Source organism: Nothobranchius furzeri, chromosome 15, assembly GCF_043380555.1.
Source record: "Nothobranchius furzeri strain GRZ-AD chromosome 15, NfurGRZ-RIMD1, whole genome shotgun sequence".
NCBI lineage: Eukaryota > Metazoa > Chordata > Actinopteri > Cyprinodontiformes > Nothobranchiidae > Nothobranchius > Nothobranchius furzeri.
The window spans coordinates 19,778,564-19,804,407 of NC_091755.1; positions in this window are offsets into that span (position 1 = coordinate 19,778,564).

Consider the following 25,844-nt stretch of genomic DNA (forward strand, 5'->3'; position numbering starts at 1 on the left):
AGGCCCAAGCAAGACGCGCCCCGAGGAGCGTCTTGCCACATGTCTACACAGGGTCTGACTGAGCGCCTCCAGGAGAGAGGCCCAAGCAAGACGTGCCCCGAGGAGCATCTTGCCACATGTCAACACTGGGTCTGACTGAGTGCCTCCATGAGAGAAGCCCCAGCAAGACGCGCCCCGAGTAGCGTCTTGCCACATGTCAACACTGGGTCTGACTGAGCACCTCCAGGAGAGAGGCCCAAGCAAGACGCGCCCCGAGGAGCGTCTTGCCACATGTCAACACTGGGTCTGACTGAGCGCCTCGAGGAGAGAGGCCCGAGGAGCGTCTTGCCACATGTCACCTCTGGGTCTGACTGAGCGCCTCCAGGAGAGAGGCGCAAGCAAGAAACGCCCGAGGAGCGTCTTGACACATGTCAACACTGGGTCTGACTGAGCGCCTCCAGGAGAGAGGCCCAAGCAAGAAGCGCCCCGAGGAGCGTCTTGACACATGTCAACACTGGGTCTGACTGAGCGCCTCCAGGAGAGAGGCCCAAGCAAGAAGCGCCCCGAGGAGCGTCTTGCCACATGTCAACAATGGGTCTGACTGAGCGCCTCCAGGAGAGAGGCCCAAGCAAGACGCGCCCCGAGGAGCGTCAGGCCACATGTCACTACTCAGTCTGACTGAGCGCCTCCAGGAGAGAGGCCCAAGCAAGATGCGCCCCGGAGGAGCGTCTTGCCACGTGTCACCTCTGGTTCTGACTGAGCGCCTCCAGGAGAGAGGCCCAAGCAAGACGCGCCCCGAGGAGCGTCTTGTCACATGTCAACACTGGGTCTTTCTGAGCGCCTCCAGGAGAGAAGCCCAAGCAAGACGCGCCCCGAGGAGCGTCTTGCCACATGTCAGCACTCGGTCTGACTGAGCACCTCCAGGAGAGAGGCCCAAGCAAGACGTGCCACGAGGAGCGTCTTGCCACATGTCAACAATGGGTCTGACTGAGGGCCTCCAGGAGAGAAGCCCAAGCAACACGCGGCCCGAGGAGCGTCTTGCCACATGTCAGCACTCGGTCTGACTGAGCGCCTCCAGGAGAGAGGCCCAAGCAAGACGCGCCCCGAGGAGCGTCTTGCCACATGTCAACAATGGGTCTGACTGAGGGCCTCCAGGAGAGAAGCCCAAGCAAGACGCGCCCCGAGGAGCGTCATGACACATGTCAACACTGGGTCTGACAGAGGGCCTCCAGGAGAGAGACCCAAGCAAGACGCGCCCCGAGGAGTTTCTTGCCACATGTCACCACTTGGTCTGACTGAGCGCCTCCAGGAGAGAGGCCCAAGCAAGACGTGCCCCGAGGAGAGTCTTGCCACATGTCAACAATGGGTCTGACTGAGGGCCTCCAGGAGAGAGGCCCAAGCAAGATGCGCCGGGAGGAGCGTCTTGCCACATGTCAACACTGGGTCTGACAGAGGGCCTCCAGGAGAGAGGCCCAAGCAAGACGCGCCCCGAGGAGCGTCTTGCCACATGTCACCTCTGGTTCTGACTGAGCGCCTCCAGGAGAGAGGCCCAAGCAAGACGCGCCCCGAGGAGCGTCTTGTCACATGTCAACATTGGGTCTGTCTGAGCGCCTCCAGGAGAGAAGCCCACGCAAGACGCGCCCCGAGGAGCGTCTTGCCACATGTCAACAATGGGTCTGACTGAGGGCCTCCAGGAGAGAAGCCCAAGCAAGACGCGCCCCGAGGAGCGTCTTGACACATGTCAACACTGGGTCTGACAGAGGGCCTCCAGGAGAAAGGCCCAAGCAAGACCCGCCCCGAGGAGTGTCTTGCCACATGTCACCACTGGGTCTGACTGAGCGCCTCCAGGAGAGAGGCCCAAGCAAGACGCGCCCCGAGGAGCGTCAGGCCACATGTCACTACTAAGTCTGACTGAGCGCCTCCAGGAGAGAGGCCCAAGCAGGACGCGCCCCGAGGAGCGTCTTGCCACATGTCAGCACTGGGTCTGACTGAGCGCCTCCAGGAGAGAGGCCCCAGCAAGACGCGCCCCGAGGAGCGTCTTGCCTTATGTCAGCACTCGGTCTGACTGAGCGCCTCCAGGAGAGAGGCCCAAGCAAGACGCGCCCCGAGGAGCGTCTTGCCACATGTCAACAATGGGTCTGACTGAGGGCCTCCAGGAGAGAGGCCCAAGCAAGATGCGCCCAGAGGAGCGTCTTGCCACATGTCACCTCTGGTTCTGACTGAGCGCCTCCAGGAGAGAGGCCCAAGCAAGACGCGCCCCGAGGAGCGTCTTGTCACATGTCAACACTGGGTCTTTCTGAGCGCCTCCAGGAGAGAAGCCCAAGCAAGACGCGCCCCGAGGAGCGTCTTGCCACATGTCAGCACTCGGTCTGACTGAGCATCTCCAGGACAGAGGCCCAAGCAAGACGCGCCCCGAGGAGCGTCTTGCCACATGTCAACAATGGGTCTGACTGAGGGCCTCCAGGAGAGAAGCCCAAGCAACACGCGGCCCGAGGAGCGTCTTGCCACATGTCAGCACTCGGTCTGACTGAGCGCCTTCAGGAGAGAGGCCCCAGCAAGACGAGCCCCGAGGAGCGTCTTGCCACATGTCAACAATGCTTCTGACTGAGGGCCTCCAGGAGAGAAGCCCAAGCAAGACGCGCCCTGAGGAGCGTCTTGACACATGTCAACACTGGGTCTGACAGAGGGCCTCCAGGAGAGAGGCCCAAGCAAGACGCGCCCCGAGGAGTGTCTTGCCACATGTCACCACTTGGTCTGACTGAGCGCCTCCAGGAGAGAGGCCCAAGCAACACGCGCCCCGAGGAGCGTCAGGCCACATGTCACTACTCAGTCTGACTGAGCGCCTCCAGGAGAGAGGCCCAAGCAAGACGCACCCCGAGGAGCGTCTTGCCACATGTCAACAATGGGTCTTAATGAGGGCCTCCAGGAGAGAAGCCCAAGCAAGACGCGCCCCGAGGAGCTTCTTGCCACATGTCAGCACTCGGTCTGACTGAGCGCCTCCAGGAGATAGGCCAAAGCAAGACGCGCCCCGAGGAGTGTCTTGACACATGTCAACACTGGGTCTGACAGAGGGCCTCCATGAGAGAGGCCCAAGCAAGATGCGCCCCGAGGAGTGTCTTGCCACATGTCAACACTGGGTCTGACAGAGGGCCTCCAGGAGAGAGGCCCAAGCAAGATGCGCCCCGAGGAGTGTCTTGCCACATGTCACCACTTGGTCTGACTGAGCGCCTCCAGGAGAGAGGTCCAAGCAAGACGCGCCCCGAGGAGCGTCTTGCCACATGTCAATACTCGGTCTGACTGAGCGCCTCAGGGAGAGAGGTCCAAGCAAGACGCGCCCCGAGGAGCGTCTTGCCACATGTCAGCACTCGGTCTGACTGAGCGCCTCCAGGAGAGAGGCCCAAGCAAGACGCGCCCCGAGGAGCGTCTTGCCACATGTCAACAATGGGTCTGACTGAGGGCCTCCAGGAGAGAAGCCCAAGCAAGACGCGCCCCGAGGAGCGTCATGACACATGTCAACACTGGGTCTGACAGAGGGCCTCCAGGAGAGAGACCCAAGCAAGACGCGCCCCGAGGAGTTTCGTGCCACATGTCACCACTTGGTCTGACTGAGCGCCTCCAGGAGAGAGGCCCAAGCAAGACGTGCCCCGAGGAGAGTCTTGCCACATGTCAACAATGGGTCTGACTGAGGGCCTCCAGGAGAGAGGCCCAAGCAAGATGCGCCGGGAAGAGCGTCTTGCCACATGTCAACACTGGGTCTGACAGAGGGCCTCCAGGAGAGAGGCCCAAGCAAGACGCGCCCCGAGGAGCGTCTTGCCACATGTCACCTCTGGTTCTGACTGAGCGCCTCCAGGAGAGAGGCCCAAGCAAGACGCGCCCCGAGGAGCGTCTTGTCACATGTCAACACTGGGTCTGTCTGAGCGCCTCCAGGAGAGAAGCCCACGCAAGACGCGCCCCGAGGAGCGTCTTGCCACATGTCAACAATGGGTCTGACTGAGGGCCTCCAGGAGAGAAGCCCAAGCAAGACGCGCCCCGAGGAGCGTCTTGACACATGTCAACACTGGGTCTGACAGAGGGCCTCCAGGAGAAAGGCCCAAGCAAGACCCGCCCCGAGGAGTGTCTTGCCACATGTCACCACTGGGTCTGACTGAGCGCCTCCAGGAGAGAGGCCCAAGCAAGACGCGCCCCGAGGAGCGTCAGGCCACATGTCACTACTCAGTCTGACTGAGCGCCTCCAGGAGAGAGGCCCAAGCAGGACGCGCCCCGAGGAGCGTCTTGCCACATGTCAGCACTGGGTCTGACTGAGCGCCTCCAGGAGAGAGGCCCCAGCAAGACGCGCCCCGAGGAGCGTCTTGCCTTATGTCAGCACTCGGTCTGACTGAGTGCCTCCAGGAGAGAGGCCCAAGCAAGACGCGCCCCGAGGAGCGTCTTGCCACATGTCAACAATGGGTCTGACTGAGGGCCTCCAGGAGAGAGGCCCAAGCAAGATGCGCCCAGAGGAGCGTCTTGCCACATGTCACCTCTGGTTCTGACTGAGCGCCTCCAGGAGAGAGGCCCAAGTAAGACGCGCCCCGAGGAGCGTCTTGTCACATGTCAACACTGGGTCTTTCTGAGCGCCTCCAGGAGAGAAGCCCAAGCAAGACGCGCCCCGAGGAGCGTCTTGCCACATGTCAGCACTCGGTCTGACTGAGCACCTCCAGGACAGAGGCCCAAGCAAGACGCGCCCCGAGGAGCGTCTTGCCACATGTCAACAATGGGTCTGACTGAGGGCCTCCAGGAGAGAAGCCCAAGCAACACGCGGCCCGAGGAGCGTCTTGCCACATGTCAGCACTCGGTCTGACTGAGCGCCTTCAGGAGAGAGGCCCCAGCAAGACGAGCCCCGAGGAGCGTCTTGCCACATGTCAACAATGCTTCTGACTGAGGGCCTCCAGGAGAGAAGCCCAAGCAAGACGCGCCCTGAGGAGCGTCTTGACACATGTCAACACTGGGTCTGACAGAGGGCCTCCAGGAGAGAGGCCCAAGCAAGACGCGCCCCGAGGAGTGTCTTGCCACATGTCACCACTTGGTCTGACTGAGCGCCTCCAGGAGAGAGGCCCAAGCAACACGCGCCCCGAGGAGCGTCAGGCCACATGTCACTACTCAGTCTGACTGAGCGCCTCCAGGAGAGAGGCCCAAGCAACACGTGCCCCGAGGAGCGTCAGGCCACATGTCACTACTCAGTCTGACTGAGCGCCTCCAGGAGAGAGGCCCAAGCAAGACGCGCCACGAGGAGCGTCTTGCCACGTATCACCAATGGTTTTTACTGAGGGCCTCCGGGAGAGAAGCCCAAGCAAGAAACGCCCCGAGGAGTGTCTTGCCACATGTCAACACTGTGTCTGACTGAGCGCCTCCAGGAGAGAGGCCCAAGCAAGACGCGCCCCGAGGAGAGTCTTGCCACGTGTCAACACTGGGTCTGACTTAGCGCCTCCAGGAGAGAGGTCCAAGCAAGATGCGCCCCGAGGAGCGTCTTGCCACGTGTCACCACTGGGTCTGACTGAGCTCCTCCAGGAGAGAGGCCAAAGCAAGACGCCCCCCGAGGAGCGTCTTGACACATGTCAACACTGGGTCTGACACAGGGCCTCCATGAGAGAGGCCCAAGCAAGACGCGCCCCGAGGAGCGTCTTTCCACATGTCAGCACTCGGTCTGACTGAGCACCTCCAGGAGAGAGGCCCAAGCAAGACGCGCCCAAAGGAGCGTCTTGCAACATGTCAACAATGGGTATGACTGAGGGCCTCCCGGAGAGAAGCCCAAGCAAGACGCGCCACGAGGAGCGTCTTGACACGTGTCAACAATGGTTTTTACTGAGGGCCTCCGGGAGAGAAGCCCAAGCAAGACGCGCCCCGAGGAGCTTCTTGCCATATGTCAGCACTCGGTCTGACTGAGCGCCTCCAGGAGAGAGGCCAAAGCAAGACGCCCCCCGAGGAGCGTCTTGACACATGTCAACACTGGGTCTGACACAGGGCCTCCATGAGAGAGGCCCAAGCAAGACGCGCCCCGAGGAGTGTCTTGCCAAATGTCAACACTCTGTCTGACTGAGCGCCTCAGGGAGAGAGGTCCAAGCAAGACGCGCCCCGAGGAGCGTCTTGCCACATGTCACTACTCGGTCTGTTTGAGCGCCTCCAGGAGAGAGGCCCAAGCAAGACGTGCCCCGAGTAGCGTCTTGCCACATGTCAACAATGGGTCTGACTGAGGGGCTCCAGGAGAGAAGCCCAAGCAAGACGCGCCCCGAGGAGCGTCTTGCCACATGTCAACACTGGGTCTGACTGAGCGCCTCCAGGAGAGAGGCCCAAGCAACACACGCCCCGAGGAGCGTCTTGCCACATGTCAACACTGGGTCTGACTGAGGGCCTCCATGAGAGAGGCCCAAGCAAGAAGCGCCCCGAGGAGCGTCTTGCCACATGTCAACAATGGGTCTGACTGAGGGCCTCCAGGAGAGAAGCCCAAGCAAGACGCGCCCCGCGGAGCGTCTTGCCACATGTCAACACTGGGTCTAATTGAGCGCCTCCAGGAGAGAGGCCCAAGCAAGACGCGCCCCGAGGAGCGTCTTGCCACATGTCACTACTCGGTCTGACTGAGCGCCTCCAGGAGAGAGGTCCAAGCAACACACGCCCCGAGGAGCGTCTTGCCACATGTCAACACTGGGTCTGACTGAGGGCCTCCATGATAGAAGCCCAAGCAAGACGCGCCCCGAGGAGAGTCTTGCCACATGTCAACACTCTGTCTGACAGAGGGCATCCAGGAGAGAGGCCCAAGCAATACGCGCCCCGAGGAGCGTCTTGCCACATGTCACCACTGGGTCTGACTGAGCGCCTCCAGGAGAGAGACCCAACCAAGACGCGCCCTGGGGAGCGTCTTGCCACATGCCAACACTGGGTCTGACAGAGGGCCTCCAGGAGAGAGGCCCAAGCAAGACGCGCCCCAAGGAGTGTCTTGCCACATGTCACCACTGGGTCTGACTGAGCGCCTCCAGGAGAGAGGCCCAAGCAAGATGCGCCCCAAGGAGCGTCTTGTCACATGTCAACACTGGGTCTTTCTGAGCGCCTCCAGGAGAGAAGCCCAAGCAAGACGCGCCCCGAGTAGCGTCTTGCCACATGTCAACACTGGGTCTGACTGAGGGCCTCCAGGAGAGAAGCCCAAGCAAGATGCACCCCGAGGAGCGTCTTGCCACATGTCAGCACTCGGTCTGACTGAGCGCCTCCAGGAGAGAGGCCCAAGCAAGACGCGCCCCGAGGAGCGTCTTGCCACATGTCTACACTGGGTCTGACTGAGCGCCTCCAGGAGAGAGGCCCAAGCAAGACGTGCCCCGAGGAGCATCTTGCCACATGTCAACACTGGGTCTGACTGAGTGCCTCCATGAGAGAAGCCCCAGCAAGACGCGCCCCGAGGAGCGTCTTGCCACATGTCAACACTGGGTCTGACTGAGCACCTCCAGGAGAGAGGCCCAAGCAAGACGCGCCCCGAGGAGCGTCTTGCCACATGTCAACACTGGGTCTGACTGAGCGCCTCGAGGAGAGAGGCCCGAGGAGCGTCTTGCCACATGTCACCTCTGGGTCTGACTGAGCGCCTCCAGGAGAGAGGCGCAAGCAAGAAACGCCCGAGGAGCGTCTTGACACATGTCAACACTGGGTCTGACTGAGCGCCTCCAGGAGAGAGGCCCAAGCAAGAAGCGCCCCGAGGAGCGTCTTGACACATGTCAACACTGGGTCTGACTGAGCGCCTCCAGGAGAGAGGCCCAAGCAAGAAGCGCCCCGAGGAGCGTCTTGCCACATGTCAACAATGGGTCTGACTGAGGGCCTCCAGGAGAGAAGCCCAAGCAAGACGCGCCCCGAGGAGCGTCTTGCCACATGTCAGCACTCGGTCTGACTGAGCGCCTCCAGGAGAGAGGCCCAAGCAAGACGCGCCCCGAGGAGCGTCTTGCCACATGTCTACACTGGGTCTGACTGAGCGCCTCCAGGAGAGAGGCCCAAGCAAGACGTGCCCCGAGGAGCATCTTGCCACATGTCAACACTGGGTCTGACTGAGTGCCTCCATGAGAGAAGCCCCAGCAAGACGCGCCCCGAGGAGCGTCTTGCCACATGTCAACACTGGGTCTGACTGAGCACCTCCAGGAGAGAGGCCCAAGCAAGACGCGCCCCGAGGAGCGTCTTGCCACATGTCAACACTGGGTCTGACTGAGCGCCTCGAGGAGAGAGGCCCGAGGAGCGTCTTGCCACATGTCACCTCTGGGTCTGACTGAGCGCCTCCAGGAGAGAGGCGCAAGCAAGAAACGCCCGAGGAGCGTCTTGACACATGTCAACACTGGGTCTGACTGAGCGCCTCCAGGAGAGAGGCCCAAGCAAGAAGCGCCCCGAGGAGCGTCTTGACACATGTCAACACTGGGTCTGACTGAGCGCCTCCAGGAGAGAGGCCCAAGCAAGAAGCGCCCCGAGGAGCGTCTTGCCACATGTCAACAATGGGTCTGACTGAGGGCCTCCAGGAGAGAAGCCCAAGCAAGACGCGCCCCGAGGAGCGTCTTGCCACATGTCACTACTCGGTCTGACTGAGCTCCTCCAGGAGAGAGGTCCAAGCAACACACGCCCCGAGGAGCGTCTTGCCACATGTCAACACTGGGTCTGACTGAGTGCCTCCATGAGAGAAGCCCCAGCAAGACGCGCCCCGAGGAGCGTCTTGCCACATGTCACTACTCGGTCTGACTGAGCGCCTCCAGGTGAGAGGCCCAAGCAAGACGTGCCCCGAGGAGCGTCTTGCCACATGTCAACAATGGGTCTGACTGAGGGCCTCCAGGAGAGAAGCCCAAGCAAGAAGCGCCCCGAGGAGCGTCTTGCCACATGTCAACAATGGGTCTGACTGAGGGCCTCCAGGAGAGAAAACCAACCAAGACGCGCCCTGAGGAGCGTCTTGCCACATGCCAACACTGGGTCTGACAGAGGGCCTCCAGGAGAGAGGCCCAAGCAAGACGCGCCCCAAGGAGTGTCTTGCCACATGTCACCACTGGGTCTGACTGAGGGCCTCCAGGAGAGAAGCCCAAGCAAGACGCGCCCCGCGGAGCGTCTTGCCACATGTCAACACTGGGTCTGACTGAGGGCCTCCAGGAGAGAAGCCCAAGCAAGATGCACCCCGAGGAGCGTCTTGCCACATGTCAGCACTCGGTCTGACTGAGCGCCTCCAGGAGAGAGGCCCAAGCAAGACGCGCCCCGAGGAGCGTCTTGCCACATGTCTACACTGGGTCTGACTGAGCGCCTCCAGGAGAGAGGCCCAAGCAAGACATGCCCCGAGGAGCATCTTGCCACATGTCAACACTGGGTCTGACTGAGTGCCTCCATGAGAGAAGCCCCAGCAAGACGCGCCCCGAGGAGCGTCTTGCCACATGTCAACACTGGGTCTGACTGAGCACCTCCAGGAGAGAGGCCCAAGCAAGACGCGCCCCGAGGAGCGTCTTGCCACATGTCAACACTGGGTCTGACTGAGCGCCTCGAGGAGAGAGGCCCGAGGAGCGTCTTGCCACATGTCACCTCTGGGTCTGACTGAGCGCCTCCAGGAGAGAGGCGCAAGCAAGAAACGCCCGAGGAGCGTCTTGACACATGTCAACACTGGGTCTGACTGAGCGCCTCCAGGAGAGAGGCCCAAGCAAGAAGCGCCCCGAGGAGCGTCTTGCCACATGTCAACAATGGGTCTGACTGAGGGCCTCCAGGAGAGAAGCCCAAGCAAGACGCGCCCCGCGGAGCGTCTTGCCACATGTCAACACTGGGTCTAATTGAGCGCCTCCAGGAGAGAGGCCCAAGCAAGACGCGCCCCGAGGAGCGTCTTGCCACATGTCACTACTCGGTCTGACTGAGCGCCTCCAGGAGAGAGGTCCAAGCAACAAACGCCCCGAGGAGCGTCTTGCCACATGTCAACACTGGGTCTGACTGAGCGCCTCCAGGAGAGAGGCCCAAGCAAGACGTGCCCCGAGGAGCATCTTGCCACATGTCAACACTGGGTCTGACTGAGTGCCTCCATGAGAGAAGCCCCAGCAAGACGCGCCCCGAGGAGCGTCTTGCCACATGTCAACACTGGGTCTGACTGAGCACCTCCAGGAGAGAGGCCCAAGCAAGACGCGCCCCGAGGAGCGTCTTGCCACATGTCAACACTGGGTCTGACTGAGCGCCTCGAGGAGAGAGGCCCGAGGAGCGTCTTGCCACATGTCACCTCTGGGTCTGACTGAGCGCCTCCAGGAGAGAGGCGCAAGCAAGAAACGCCCGAGGAGCGTCTTGACACATGTCAACACTGGGTCTGACTGAGCGCCTCCAGGAGAGAGGCCCAAGCAAGAAGCGCCCCGAGGAGCGTCTTGACACATGTCAACACTGGGTCTGACTGAGCGCCTCCAGGAGAGAGGCCCAAGCAAGAAGCGCCCCGAGGAGCGTCTTGCCACATGTCAACAATGGGTCTGACTGAGGGCCTCCAGGAGAGAAGCCCAAGCAAGACGCGCCCCGAGGAGCGTCTTGCCACATGTCACTACTCGGTCTGACTGAGTGCCTCCAGGAGAGAGGTCCAAGCAACACACGCCCCGAGGAGCGTCTTGCCACATGTCAACACTGGGTCTGACTGAGTGCCTCCATGAGAGAAGCCCCAGCAAGACGCGCCCCGAGGAGCGTCTTGCCACATGTCACTACTCGGTCTGACTGAGCGCCTCCAGGTGAGAGGCCCAAGCAAGACGTGCCCCGAGGAGCGTCTTGCCACATGTCAACAATGGGTCTGACTGAGGGCCTCCAGGAGAGAAGCCCAAGCAAGAAGCGCCCCGAGGAGCGTCTTGCCACATGTCAACACTGGGTCTGACTGAGCGCCTCCAGGAGAGAGGCCGAAGCAAGACACGCCCCGAGGAGCGTCTTGACACATGTCAACACTGGGTCTGACTGAGGGCCTCCATGAGAGAAGCCCAAGCAAGACGCGCCCCGAGGAGAGTCTTGCCACATGTCAACACTGGGTCTGACAGAGGGCATCCAGGAGAGAGGCCCAAGCAATACGCGCCCCGAGGAGCGTCTTGCCACATGTGAACAATGGGTCTGACTGAGGGCCTCCAGGAGAGAAGTCAAAGCAAGACGCGCCCCGAGGAGCTTCTTTCCACATGTCAACAATGGGTCTTACTGAGGGCCTCCATGAGAGAAGCCCAAGCAAGACACGCCCCGAGGAGTGTCTTGCCACATGTCAACACTGTGTCTGACTGAGCGCCTCCAGGAGAGAGGCCCAAGCAAGACGCGCCCCGAGAAGCGTCTTGCCACGTGTCAACACTGGGTCTGACTTAGCGCCTCCAGGAGAGAGGCCCAAGCAAGATGCGCCCCGGGGAGCGTCATGCCACGTGTCACCACTGGGTCTGACAGAGGGCCTCCAGGAGAGAGGCCCAAGCAAGATGCGCCCCGAGGAGTGTCTTGCCACATGTCACCACTTGGTCTGACTGAGCGCCTCCAGGAGAGAGGCCCAAGCAACATGTGCCCCGAGGAGCGTCAGGCCACATGTCACTACTCAGTCTGACTGAGCGCCTCCAGGAGAGAGGCCCAAGCAAGACGCGCCACGAGGAGCGTCTTGCCACGTGTCAACAATGGTTTTTACTGAGGGCCTCCGGGAGAGAAGCCCAAGCAAGACGCGCCCCGAGGAGCTTCTTGCCACATGTCAGCACTCGGTCTGACTGAGCGCCTCCAGGAGAGAGGCCAAAGCAAGACGCCCCCCGAGGAGCGTCTTGACACATGTCAACACTGGGTCTGACACAGGGCCTCCATGAGAGAGGCCCAAGCAAGACGCGCCCCGAGGAGTGTCTTGCCAAATGTCAACACTCTGTCTGACTGAGCGCCTCAGGGAGAGAGGTCCAAGCAAGACGCGCCCCGAGGAGCGTCTTGCCACATGTCAATACTCGGTCTGACTGAGCGCCTCAGGGAGAGAGGTCCAAGCAAGACGCGCCCCGAGGAGCGTCTTGCCACATGTCACTACTCGGTCTGTTTGAGCGCCTCCAGGAGAGAGGCCCAAGCAAGACGTGCCCCGAGGAGCGTCTTGCCACATGTCAACAATGGGTCTGACTGAGGGGCTCCAGGAGAGAAGCCCAAGCAAGACGCGCCCCGAGGAGCGTCTTGCCACATGTCAACACTGGGTCTGACTGAGCGCCTCCAGGAGAGAGGCCCAAGCAAGACACGCCCCGAGGAGCGTCTTGACACATGTCAACACTGGGTCTGACTGAGGGCCTCCATGAGAGAAGCCCAAGCAAGACGCGCCCCGAGGAGAGTCTTGCCACATGTCAACACTCTGTCTGACAGAGGGCATCCAGGAGAGAGGCCCAAGCAATACGCGCCCCGAGGAGCGTCTTGCCACATGTCACCACTGGGTCTGACTGAGCGCCTCCAGGAGAGAGACCCAACCAAGACGCGCCCTGAGGAGCGTCTTGCCACATGCCAACACTGGGTCTGACAGAGGGCCTCCAGGAGAGAGGCCCAAGCAAGACGCGCCCCAAGGAGTGTCTTGCCACATGTCACCACTGGGTCTGACTGAGCGCCTCCAGGAGAGAGGGCCAAGCAAGATGCGCCCCAAGGAGCGTCTTGTCACATGTCAACACTGGGTCTTTCTGAGCGCCTCCAGGAGAGAAGCCCAAGCAAGACACGCCCCGAGTAGCGTCTTGCCACATGTCAACACTGGGTCTGACTGAGGGCCTCCAGGAGAGAAGCCCAAGCAAGATGCACCCCGAGGAGCGTCTTGCCACATGTCAGCACTCGGTCTGACTGAGCGCCTCCAGGAGAGAGGCCCAAGCAAGACGCGCCCCGAGGAGCGTCTTGCCACATGTCTACACTGGGTCTGACTGAGCGCCTGAAGGAGAGAGGCCCAAGCAACATGTGCCCCGAGGAGCGTCAGGCCACATGTCACTACTCAGTCTGACTGAGCGCCTCCAGGAGAGAGGCCCAAGCAAGACGCGCCACGAGGAGCGTCTTGCCACGTGTCAACAATGGTTTTTACTGAGGGCCTCCGGGAGAGAAGCCCAAGCAAGACGCGCCCCGAGGAGCTTCTTGCCACATGTCAGCACTCGGTCTGACTGAGCGCCTCCAGGAGAGAGGCCAAAGCAAGACGCCCCCCGAGGAGCGTCTTGACACATGTCAACACTGGGTCTGACACAGGGCCTCCATGAGAGAGGCCCAAGCAAGACGCGCCCCGAGGAGTGTCTTGCCAAATGTCAACACTCTGTCTGACTGAGCGCCTCAGGGAGAGAGGTCCAAGCAAGACGCGCCCCGAGGAGCGTCTTGCCACATGTCACTACTCGGTCTGTTTGAGCGCCTCCAGGAGAGAGGCCCAAGCAAGACGTGCCCCGAGGAGCGTCTTGCCACATGTCAACAATGGGTCTGACTGAGGGGCTCCAGGAGAGAAGCCCAAGCAATACGCGCCCCGAGGAGCGTCTTGCCACATGTCAACACTGGGTCTGACTGAGCGCCTCCAGGAGAGAGGCCCAAGCAAGACACGCCCCGAGGAGCGTCTTGACACATGTCAACACTGGGTCTGACTGAGGGCCTCCATGAGAGAAGCCCAAGCAAGACGTGCCCCGAGGAGAGTCTTGCCACATGTCAACACTCTGTCTGACAGAGGGCATCCAGGAGAGAGGCCCAAGCAATACGCGCCCCGAGGAGCGTCTTGCCACATGTCACCACTGGGTCTGACTGAGCGCCTCCAGGAGAGAGGCCCAAGCAACACACGCCCCGAGGAGCGTCTTGCCACATGTCAACACTGGGTCTGACTGAGGGCCTCCATGAGAGAGGCCCAAGCAAGAAGCGCCCCGAGGAGCGTCTTGCCACATGTCAACAATGGGTCTGACTGAGGGCCTCCAGGAGAGAAGCCCAAGCAAGACGCGCCCCGCGGAGCGTCTTGCCACATGTCAACACTGGGTCTAATTGAGCGCCTCCAGGAGAGAGGCCCAAGCAAGACGCGCCCCGAGGAGCGTCTTGCCACATGTCACTACTCGGTCTGACTGAGCGCCTCCAGGAGAGAGGTCCAAGCAACACACGCCCCGAGGAGCGTCTTGCCACATGTCAACACTGGGTCTGACTGAGGGCCTCCATGAGAGAAGCCCAAGCAAGAAGCGCCCCGAGGAGAGTCTTGCCACATGTCAACACTCTGTCTGACAGAGGGCATCCAGGAGAGAGGCCCAAGCAATACGCGCCCCGAGGAGCGTCTTGCCACATGTCACCACTGGGTCTGACTGAGCGCCTCCAGGAGAGAGACCCAACCAAGACGCGCCCTGAGGAGCGTCTTGCCACATGCCAACACTGGGTCTGACAGAGGGCCTCCAGGAGAGAGGCCCAAGCAAGACGCGCCCCAAGGAGTGTCTTGCCACATGTCACCACTGGGTCTGACTGAGTGCCTCAGAGAGAGAGGTCCAAGCAAGACGCGCCCCGAGGAGCGTCTTGCCACATGTCACTACTCGGTCTGTTTGAGCGCCTCCAGGAGAGAGGCCCAAGCAAGACGTGCCCCGAGGAGCGTCTTGCCACATGTCAACAATGGGTCTGACTGAGGGGCTCCAGGAGAGAAGCCCAAGCAAGACGCGCCCCGAGGAGCGTCTTGCCACATGTCAACACTGGGTCTGACTGAGCGCCTCCAGGAGAGAGGCCCAAGCAAGACACGCCCCGAGGAGCGTCTTGACACATGTCAACACTGGGTCTGACTGAGGGCCTCCATGAGAGAAGCCCAAGCAAGACGCGCCCCGAGGAGAGTCTTGCCACATGTCAACACTCTGTCTGACAGAGGGCATCCAGGAGAGAGGCCCAAGCAATACGCGCCCCGAGGAGCGTCTTGCCACATGTCACCACTGGGTCTGACTGAGCGCCTCCAGGAGAGAGGCCCAAGCAACACACGCCCCGAGGAGCGTCTTGCCACATGTCAACACTGGGTCTGACTGAGGGCCTCCATGAGAGAGGCCCAAGCAAGAAGCGCCCCGAGGAGCGTCTTGCCACATGTCAACAATGGGTCTGACTGAGGGCCTCCAGGAGAGAAGCCCAAGCAAGACGCGCCCCGCGGAGCGTCTTGCCACATGTCAACACTGGGTCTAATTGAGCGCCTCCAGGAGAGAGGCCCAAGCAAGACGCGCCCCGAGGAGCGTCTTGCCACATGTCACTACTCGGTCTGACTGAGCGCCTCCAGGAGAGAGGTCCAAGCAACACACGCCCCGAGGAGCGTCTTGCCACATGTCAACACTGGGTCTGACTGAGGGCCTCCATGAGAGAAGCCCAAGCAAGACGCGCCCCGAGGAGAGTCTTGCCACATGTCAACACTCTGTCTGACAGAGGGCATCCAGGAGAGAGGCCCAAGCAATACGCGCCCCGAGGAGCGTCTTGCCACATGTCACCACTGGGTCTGACTGAGCGCCTCCAGGAGAGAGACCCAACCAAGACGCGCCCTGAGGAGCGTCTTGCCACATGCCAACACTGGGTCTGACAGAGGGCCTCCAGGAGAGAGGCCCAAGCAAGACGCGCCCCAAGGAGTGTCTTGCCACATGTCACCACTGGGTCTGACTGAGCGCCTCCAGGAGAGAGGCCCAAGCAAGATGCGCCCCAAGGAGCGTCTTGTCACATGTCAACACTGGGTCTTTCTGAGCGCCTCCAGGAGAGAAGCCCAAGCAAGACGCGCCCCGAGTAGCGTCTTGCCACATGTCAACACTGGGTCTGACTGAGGGCCTCCAGGAGAGAAGCCCAAGCAAGATGCACCCCGAGGAGCGTCTTGCCACATGTCAGCACTCGGTCTGACTGAGCGCCTCCAGGAGAGAGGCCCAAGCAAGACGCGCCCCGAGGAGCGTCTTGCCACATGTCTACACTGGGTCTGACTGAGCGCCTCCAGGAGAGAGGCCCAAGCAAGACGTGCCCCGAGGAGCATCTTGCCACATGTCAACACTGGGTCTGACTGAGTGCCTCCATGAGAGAAGCCCCAGCAAGACGCGCCCCGAGGAGCGTCTTGCCACATGTCAACACTGGGTCTGACTGAGCACCTCCAGGAGAGAGGCCCAAGCAAGACGCGCCCCAAGGAGCGTCTTGCCACATGTCAACACTGGGTCTGACTGAGCGCCTCGAGGAGAGAGGCCCGAGGAGCGTCTTGCCACATGTCACCTCTGGGTCTGACTGAGCGCCTCCAGGAGAGAGGCGCAAGCAAGAAACGCCCGAGGAGCGTCTTGACACATGTCAACACTGGGTCTGACTGAGCGCCTCCAGGAGAGAGGCCCAAGCAAGAAGCGCCCCGAGGAGCGTCTTGACACATGTCAACACTGGGTCTGACTGAGCGCCTCCAGGAGAGAGGCCCAAGCAAGAAGCGCCCCGAGGAGCGTCTTGCCACATGTCAACAATGGGTCTGACTGAGGGCCTCCAGGAGAGAAGCCTAAGCAAGACGCGCCCCGAGGAGCGTCTTGCCACATGTCAGGACTCGGTCTGACTGAGCGCCTCCAGGAGAGAGGCCCAAGCAAGACGCGCCCCGAGGAGCGTCTTGCCACATGTCTACACTGGGTCTGACTGAGCGCCTCCAGGAGAGAGGCCCAAGCAAGACGTGCCCCGAGGAGCATCTTGCCACATGTCAACACTGGGTCTGACTGAGTGCCTCCATGAGAGAAGCCCCAGCAAGACGCGCCCCGAGGAGCGTCTTGCCACATGTCAACACTGGGTCTGACTGAGCACCTCCAGGAGAGAGGCCCAAGCAAGACGCGCCCCGAGGAGCGTCTTGCCACATGTCAACACTGGGTCTGACTGAGCGCCTCGAGGAGAGAGGCCCGAGGAGCGTCTTGCCACATGTCACCTCTGGGTCTGACTGAGCGCCTCCAGGAGAGAGGCGCAAGCAAGAAACGCCCGAGGAGCGTCTTGACACATGTCAACACTGGGTCTGACTGAGCGCCTCCAGGAGAGAGGCCCAAGCAAGAAGCGCCCCGAGGAGCGTCTTGACACATGTCAACACTGGGTCTGACTGAGCGCCTCCAGGAGAGAGGCCCAAGCAAGAAGCGCCCCGAGGAGCGTCTTGCCACATGTCAACAATGGGTCTGACTGAGGGCCTCCAGGAGAGAAGCCCAAGCAAGACGCGCCCCGAGGAGCGTCTTGCCACATGTCACTACTTGGTCTGACTGAGCTCCTCCAGGAGAGAGGTCCAAGCAACACACGCCCCGAGGAGCGTCTTGCCACATGTCAACACTGGGTCTGACTGAGTGCCTCCATGAGAGAAGCCCCAGCAAGACGCGCCCCGAGGAGCGTCTTGCCACATGTCACTACTCGGTCTGACTGAGCGCCTCCAGGTGAGAGGCCCAAGCAAGACGTGCCCCGAGGAGCGTCTTGCCACATGTCAACAATGGGTCTGACTGAGGGCCTCCAGGAGAGAAGCCCAAGCAAGAAGCTCCCCGAGGAGCGTCTTGCCACATGTCAACAATGGGTCTGACTGAGGGCCTCCAGGAGAGAAACCCAACCAAGACGCGCCCTGAGGAGCGTCTTGCCACATGCCAACACTGGGTCTGACAGAGGGCCTCCAGGAGAGAGGCCCAAGCAAGACGCGCCCCAAGGAGTGTCTTGCCACATGTCACTACTGGGTCTGACTGAGCGCCTCCAGGAGAGAGGCCCAAGCAAGATGCGCCCCAAGGAGCGTCTTGTCACATGTCAACACTGGGTCTTTCTGAGCGCCTCCAGGAGAGAAGCCCAAGCAAGACGCGCCCCGAGTAGCGTCTTGCCACATGTCAGCACTCGGTCTGACTGAGCGCCTCCAGGAGAGAGGCCCAAGCAAGACGCGCCCCGAGGAGCGTCTTGCCACATGTCTACACTGGGTCTGACTGAGCGCCTCCAGGAGAGAGGCCCAAGCAAGACGTGCCCCGAGGAGCATCTTGCCACATGTCAACACTGGGTCTGACTGAGTGCCTCGATGAGAGAAGCCCCAGCAAGACGCGCCCCGAGGAGCGTCTTGCCACATGTCAACACTGGGTCTGACTGAGCACCTCCAGGAGAGAGGCCCAAGCAAGATGCGCCCCGAGGAGCGTCTTGCCACATGTCAACACTGGGTCTGACTGAGCGCCTCGAGGAGAGAGGCCCGAGGAGCGTCTTGCCACATGTCACCTCTGGGTCTGACTGAGCGCCTCCAGGAGAGAGGCGCAAGCAAGAAACGCCCGAGGAGCGTCTTGACACATGTCAACACTGGGTCTGACTGAGCGCCTCCAGGAGAGAGGCCCAAGCAAGAAGCACCCCGAGGAGCGTCTTGCCACATGTCAACAATGGGTCTGACTGAGGGCCTCCAGGAGAGAAGCCCAAGCAAGACGCGCCCCGAGGAGCGTCTTGCCACATGTCAACACTGGGTCTAATTGAGCGCCTCCAGGAGAGAGGCCCAAGCAAGACGCGCCCCGAGGAGCGTCTTGCCACATGTCACTACTCGGTCTGACTGAGCGCCTCCAGGAGAGAGGTCCAAGCAACACACGCCCCGAGGAGCGTCTTGCCACATGTCAACACTGGGTCTGACTGAGTGCCTCCATGAGAGAAGCCCCAGCAAGACGCGCCCCGAGGAGCGTCTTGCCACATGTCACTACTCGGTCTGACTGAGCGCCTCCAGGTGAGAGGCCCAAGCAAGACGTGCCCCGAGGAGCGTCTTGCCACATGTCAACAATGGGTCTGACTGAGGGCCTCCAGGAGAGAAGCCCAAGCAAGAAGCGCCCCGAGGAGCGTCTTGCCACATGTCAACACTGGGTCTGACTGAGCGCCTCCAGGAGAGAGGCCGACGCAAGACACGCCCCGAGGAGCGTCTTGACATATGTCAACACTGGGTCTGACTGAGGGCCTCCATGAGAGAAGCCCAAGCAAGACGCGCCCCGAGGAGAGTCTTGCCACATGTCAACACTGGGTCTGACAGAGGGCATCCAGGAGAGAGGCCCAAGCAATACGCGCCCCGAGGAGCATCTTGCCACATGTGAACAATGGGTCTGACTGAGGGCCTCCAGGAGAGAAGTCAAAGCAAGACGCGCCCCGAGGAGCTTCTTTCCACATGTCAACAATGGGTCTTACTGAGGGCCTCCATGAGAGAAGCCCAAGCAAGACACGCCCCGAGGAGTGTCTTGCCACATGTCAACACTGTGTCTGACTGAGCGCCTCCAGGAGAGAGGCCCAAGCAAGACGCGCCCCGAGGAGCGTCTTGCCACGTGTCAACACTGGGTCTGACCTAGCGCCTCCAGGAGAGAGGCCCAAGCAAGATGCGCCCCGAGGAGCGTCTTGCCACGTGTCACCACTGGGTCTGACTGAGCTCCTCCAGGAGAGAGGCCCCAACAAGACGCGCCCCGAGGAGCGTCTTGCCTTATGTCAGCACTCGGTCTGACTGAGCGCCTCCAGGAGAGAGGCCCAAGCAAGACGCGCCCCGAGGAGCGTCTTGACACATGTCAACACTGGGTCTGACACAGGGCCTCCATGAGAGAGGCCCAAGCAAGACGCGCCCCGAGGAGTGTCTTGCCAAATGTCAACACTCTGTCTGACTGAGCGCCTCAGGGAGAGAGGTCCAAGCAAGACGCGCCCCGAGGAGCGTCTTGCCACATGTCAATACTCGGTCTGACTGAGCGCCTCAGGGAGAGAGGTCCAAGCAAGACGCGCCCCGAGGAGCGTCTTGCCACATGTCACTACTCGGTCTGTTTGAGCGCCTCCAGGAGAGAGGCCCAAGCAAGACGTGCCCCGAGGAGCGTCTTGCCACATGTCAACAATGGGTCTGACTGAGGGGCTCCAGGAGAGAAGCCCAAGCAAGACGCGCCCCGAGGAGCGTCTTGCCACATGTCAACACTGGGTCTGACTGAGCGCCTCCAGGAGAGAGGCCCAAGCAAGACACGCCCCGAGGAGCGTCTTGACACATGTCAACACTGGGTCTGACTGAGGGCCTCAATGAGAGAAGCCCAAGCAAGACGCGCCCCGAGGAGAGTCTTGCCACATGTCAACACTCTGTCTGACAGAGGGCATCCAGGAGAGAGGCCCAAGCAATACGCGCCCCGAGGAGTGTCTTGCCACATGTCACCACTGGGTCTGACTGAGCGCCTCCAGGAGAGAGACCCAACCAAGACGCGCCCTGAGGAGCGTCTTGCCACATGCCAACACTGGGTCTGACAGAGGGCCTCCAGGAGAGAGGCCCATGCAAGACGCGCCCCAAGGAGTGTCTTGCCACATGTCACCACTGGGTCTGACTGAGCGCCTCCAGGAGAGAGGCCCAAGCAAGATGCGCCCCAAGGAGCGTCTTGTCACATGTCAACACTGGGTCTTTCTGAGCGCCTCCAGGAGAGAAGCCCAAGCAAGACGCGCCCCGAGTAGCGTCTTGCCACATGTCAACACTGGGTCTGACTGAGGGCCTCCAGGAGAGAAGCCCAAGCAAGATGCACCCCGAGGAGCGTCTTGCCACATGTCAGCACTCGGTCTGACTGAGCGCCTCCAGGATAGAGGCCCAAGCAAGACTCGCCCCGAGGAGCGTCTTGCCACATGTCTACACTGGGTCTGACTGAGCGCCTCCAGGAGAGAGGCCCAAGCAATACGCGCCCCGAGGAGCGTCTTGCCACATGTGAACAATGGGTCTGACTGAGGGCATCCAGGAGAGAGGCCCAAGCAATACGCGCCCCGAGGAGCGTCTTGCCACATGTCACCAATGGGTCTGACTGAGCGCCTCCAGGAGAGAGACCCAACCAAGACGCGCCCTGAGGAGCGTCTTGCCACATGCCAACACTGGGTCTGACAGAGGGCCTCCAGGAGAGAGGCCCAAGCAAGACGCGCCCCAAGGAGTGTCTTGCCACATGTCACCACTGGGTCTGACTGAGCGCCTCCAGGAGAGAGGCCCAAGCAAGATGCGCCCCAAGGAGCGTCTTGTCACATGTCAACACTGGGTCTTTCTGACCGCCTCCAGGAGAGAAGCCCAAGCAAGACGCGCCCCGAGTAGCGTCTTGCCACATGTCAACACTGGGTCTGACTGAGGGCCTCCAGGAGAGAAGCCCAAGCAAGATGCACCCCGAGGAGCGTCTTGCCACATGTCAGCACTCGGTCTGACTGAGCGCCTCCAGGAGAGAGGCCCAAGCAAGACGCGCCCCGAGGAGCGTCTTGCCACATGTCTACACTGGGTCTGACTGAGCGCCTCCAGGAGAGAGGCCCAAGCAAGACGTGCCCCGAGGAGCATCTTGCCACATGTCAACACTGGGTCTGACTGAGTGCCTCCATGAGAGAAGCCCCAGCAAGACGCGCCCCGAGGAGCGTCTTGCCACATGTCAACACTGGGTCTGACTGAGCACCTCCAGGAGAGAGGCCCAAGCAAGACGCGCCCCGAGGAGCGTCTTGCCACATGTCAACACTGGGTCTGACTGAGCGCCTCGAGGAGAGAGGCCCGAGGAGCGTCTTGCCACATGTCACCTCTGGGTCTGACTGAGCGCCTCCAGGAGAGAGGCGCAAGCAAGAAACGCCCGAGGAGCGTCTTGACACATGTCAACACTGGGTCTGACTGAGCGCCTCCAGGAGAGAGGCCCAAGCAAGAAGCGCCCCGAGGAGCGTCTTGCCACATGTCAACAATGGGTCTGACTGAGGGCCTCCAGGAGAGAAGCCCAAGCAAGACGCGCCCCGAGGAGCGTCTTGCCACATGTCAACACTGGGTCTAATTGAGCGCCTCCAGGAGAGAGGCCCAAGCAAGACGCGCCCCGAGGAGCGTCTTGCCACATGTCACTACTCGGTCATACTGAGCGCCTCCAGGAGAGAGGTCCAAGCAACACACGCCCCGAGGAGCGTCTTGCCACATGTCAACACTGGGTCTGACTGAGTGCCTCCATGAGAGAAGCCCCAGCAAGACGCGCCCCGAGGAGCGTCTTGCCACATGTCACTACTCGGTCTGACTGAGCGCCTCCAGGTGAGAGGCCCAAGCAAGACGTGCCCCGAGGAGCGTCTTGCCACATGTCAACAATGGGTCTGACTGAGGGCCTCCAGGAGAGAAGCCCAAGCAAGAAGCGCCCCGAGGAGCGTCTTGCCACATGTCAACACTGGGTCTGACTGAGCGCCTCCAGGAGAGAGGCCGAAGCAAGACACGCCCCGAGGAGCGTCTTGACACATGTCAACACTGGGTCTGACTGAGGGCCTCCATGAGAGAAGCCCAAGCAAGACGCGCCCCGAGGAGAGTCTTGCCACATGTCAACACTGGGTCTGACAGAGGGCATCCAGGAGAGAGGCCCAAGCAATACGCGCCCCGAGGAGCGTCTTGCCACATGTGAACAATGGGTCTGACTGAGGGCCTCCAGGAGAGAAGTCAAAGCAAGACGCGCCCCGAGGAGCTTCTTTCCACATGTCAACAATGGGTCTTACTGAGGGCCTCCATGAGAGAAGCCCAAGCAAGACACGCCCCGAGGAGTGTCTTGCCACATGTCAACACTGTGTCTGACTGAGCGCCTCCAGGAGAGAGGCCCAAGCAAGACGCGCCCCGAGGAGCGTCTTGCCACGTGTCAACACTGGGTCTGACTTAGCGCCTCCAGGAGAGAGGCCCAAGCAAGATGCGCCCCGAGGAGCGTCTTGCCACGTGTCACCACTGGGTCTGACTGAGCTCCTCCAGGAGAGAGGCCCCAACAAGACGCGCCCCGAGGAGCGTCTTGCCTTATGTCAGCACTCGGTCTGACTGAGCGCCTCCAGGAGAGAGGCCCAAGCAAGACGCGCCCCGAGGAGCGTCTTGACACATGTCAACACTGGGTCTGACAAAGGGCCTCCATGAGAGAGGCCCAAGCAAGACGCGCCCCGAGGAGTGTCTTGCCAAATGTCAACACTCTGTCTGACTGAGCGCCTCAGGGAGAGAGGTCCAAGCAAGACGCGCCCCGAGGAGCGTCTTGCCACATGTCAATACTCGGTCTGACTGAGCGCCTCAGGGAGAGAGGTCCAAGCAAGACGCGCCCCGAGGAGCGTCTTGCCACATGTCACTACTCGGTCTGTTTGAGCGCCTCCAGGAGAGAGGCCCAAGCAAGACGTGCCCCGAGGAGCGTCTTGCCACATGTCAACAATGGGTCTGACTGAGGGGCTCCAGGAGAGAAGCCCAAGCAAGACGCGCCCCGAGGAGCGTCTTGCCACATATCAACACTGGGTCTGACTGAGCGCCTCCAGGAGAGAGGCCCAAGCAAGACACGCCCCGAGGAGCGTCTTGACACATGTCAACACTGGGTCTGACTGAGGGCCTCCATGAGAGAAGCCCAAGCAAGACGCGCCCCGAGGAGAGTCTTGCCACATGTCAACACTCTGTCTGACAGAGGGCATCCAGGAGAGAGGCCCAAGCAATACGCGCCCCGAGGAGTGTCTTGCCACATGTCACCACTGGGTCTGACTGAGCGCCTCCAGGAGAGAGACCCAACCAAGACGCGCCCTGAGGAGCGTCTTGCCACATGCCAACACTGGGTCTGACAGAGGGCCTCCAGGAGAGAGGCCCAAGCAAGACGCGCCCCAAGGAGTGTCTTGCCACATGTCACCACTGGGTCTGACTGAGCGCCTCCAGGAGAGAGGCCCAAGCAAGATGCGCCCCAAGGAGCGTCTTGTCACATGTCAACACTGGGTCTTTCTGAGCGCCTCCAGGAGAGAAGCCCAAGCAAGACGCGCACCGAGTAGCGTCTTGCCACATGTCAACACTGGGTCTGACTGAGGGCCTCCAGGAGAGAAGCCCAAGCAAGATGTGCCCCGAGGAGCGTCTTGCCACATGTCAGCACTCGGTCTGACTGAGCGCCTCCAGGATAGAGGCCCAAGCAAGACTCGCCCCGAGGAGCGTCTTGCCACATGTCTACACTGGGTCTGACTGAGCGCCTCCAGGAGAGAGGCCCAAGCAATACGCGCCCCGAGGAGCGTCTTGCCACATGTGAACAATGGGTCTGACTGAGGGCCTCCAGGAGAGAAGCCAAAGCAAGACGCGCCCCGAGGAGCTTCTTTCCACATGTCAACAATGGGTCTTACTGAGGGCCTCCATGAGAGAAGCCCAAGCTAGACACGCCCCGAGGAGTGTCTTGCCACATGTCAACACTGTGTCTGACTGAGCGCCTCCAGGAGAGAGGCCCAAGCAAGACGCGCCCCGAGGAGCGTCTTGCCACGTGTCAACACTGGGTCTGACTTAGCGCCTCCAGGAGAGAGGCCCAAGCAAGATGCACCCCGAGGAGCGTCTTGCCACGTGTCACCACTGGGTCTGACTGAGCTCCTCCAGGAGAGAGGCCCCAGCAAGACGCGCCCCGAGGAGCGTCTTGCCTTATGTTAGCACTCGGTCTGACTGAGCGCCTCCAGGAGAGAGGCCCAAGCAAGACGCGCCCCGAGGAGCGTCTTGACACATGTCAACACTGGGTCTGACACAGGGCCTCCATGAGAGAGGCCCAAGCAAGACGCGCCCCGAGGAGTGTCTTGCCAAATGTCAACACTCTGTCTGACTGAGCGCCTCAGGGAGAGAGGTCCAAGCAAGACGCGCCCCGAGGAGCGTCTTGCCACATGTCAATACTCGGTCTGACTGAGCGCCTCAGGGAGAGAGGTCCAAGCAAGACGTGCCCCGAGGAGCGTCTTGCCACATGTCACTACTCGGTCTGTTTGAGCGCCTCCAGGAGAGAGGCCCAAGCAAGACGTGCCCCGAGGAGCGTCTTGCCACATGTCAACAATGGGTCTGACTGAGGGGCTCCAGGAGAGAAGCCCAAGCAAGACGCGCCCCGAGGAGCATCTTGCCACATGTCAACACTGGGTCTGACTGAGCGCCTCCAGGAGAGAGGCCCAAGCAAGACACGCCCCGAGGAGCGTCTTGACACATGTCAACACTGGGTCTGACTGAGGGCCTCCATGAGAGAAGCCCAAGCAAGACGCGCCCCGAGGAGAGTCTTGCCACATGTCAACACTCTGTCTGACAGAGGGCATCCAGGAGAGAGGCCCAAGCAATATGCGCCCCGAGGAGCGTCTTGCCACATGTCACCACTGGGTCTGACTGAGCGCCTCCAGGAGAGAGACCCAACCAAGACGCGCCCTGAGGAGCGTCTTGCCACCTGCCAACACTGGGTCTGACAGAGGGCCTCCAGGAGAGAGGCCCAAGCAAGACGCGCCCCAAGGAGTGTCTTGCCACATGTCACCACTGGGTCTGACTGAGCGCCTCCAGGAGAGAGGCCCAAGCAAGATGCGCCCCAAGGAGCGTCTTGTCACATGTCAACACTGGGTCTTTCTGAGCGCCTCCAGGAGAGAAGCCCAAGCAAGATGCACCCCGAGGAGCGTCTTGCCACATGTCAGCACTCGGTCTGACTGAGCGCCTCCAGGAAAGAGGCCCAAGCAAGACGCGCCCCGAGGAGCGTCTTGCCACATGTCTACACTGGGTCTGACTGAGCGCCTCCAGGAGAGAGGCCCAAGCAAGACGTGCCCCGAGGAGCATCTTGCCACATGTCAACACTGGGTCTGACTGAGTGCCTCCATGAGAGAAGCCCCAGCAAGACGCGCCCCGAGGAGCGTCTTGCCACATGTCAACAATGGGTCTGACTGAGGGCCTCCAGGAGAGAAGCCCAAGCAACACGCGGCCCGAGGAGCGTCTTGCCACATGTCAGCACTCGGTCTGACAGAGCGCCTTCAGGAGAGAGGCCCCAGCAAGACGAGCCCCGAGGAGCGTCTTGCCACATGTCAACAATGGTTCTGACTGAGGGCCTCCAGGAGAGAAGCCCAAGCAAGACGCGCCCCGAGGAGCGTCTTGACACATTTCAACACTGGGTCTGACAGAGGGCCTCCAGGAGAGAGGCCCAAGCAAGACGCGCCCCGAGGAGTGTCTTGCCACATGTCACCACTTGGTCTGACTGAGCGCCTCCAGGAGAGAGGCCCCAGCAAGACGAGCCCCGAGGAGCGTCTTGCCACATGTCAAC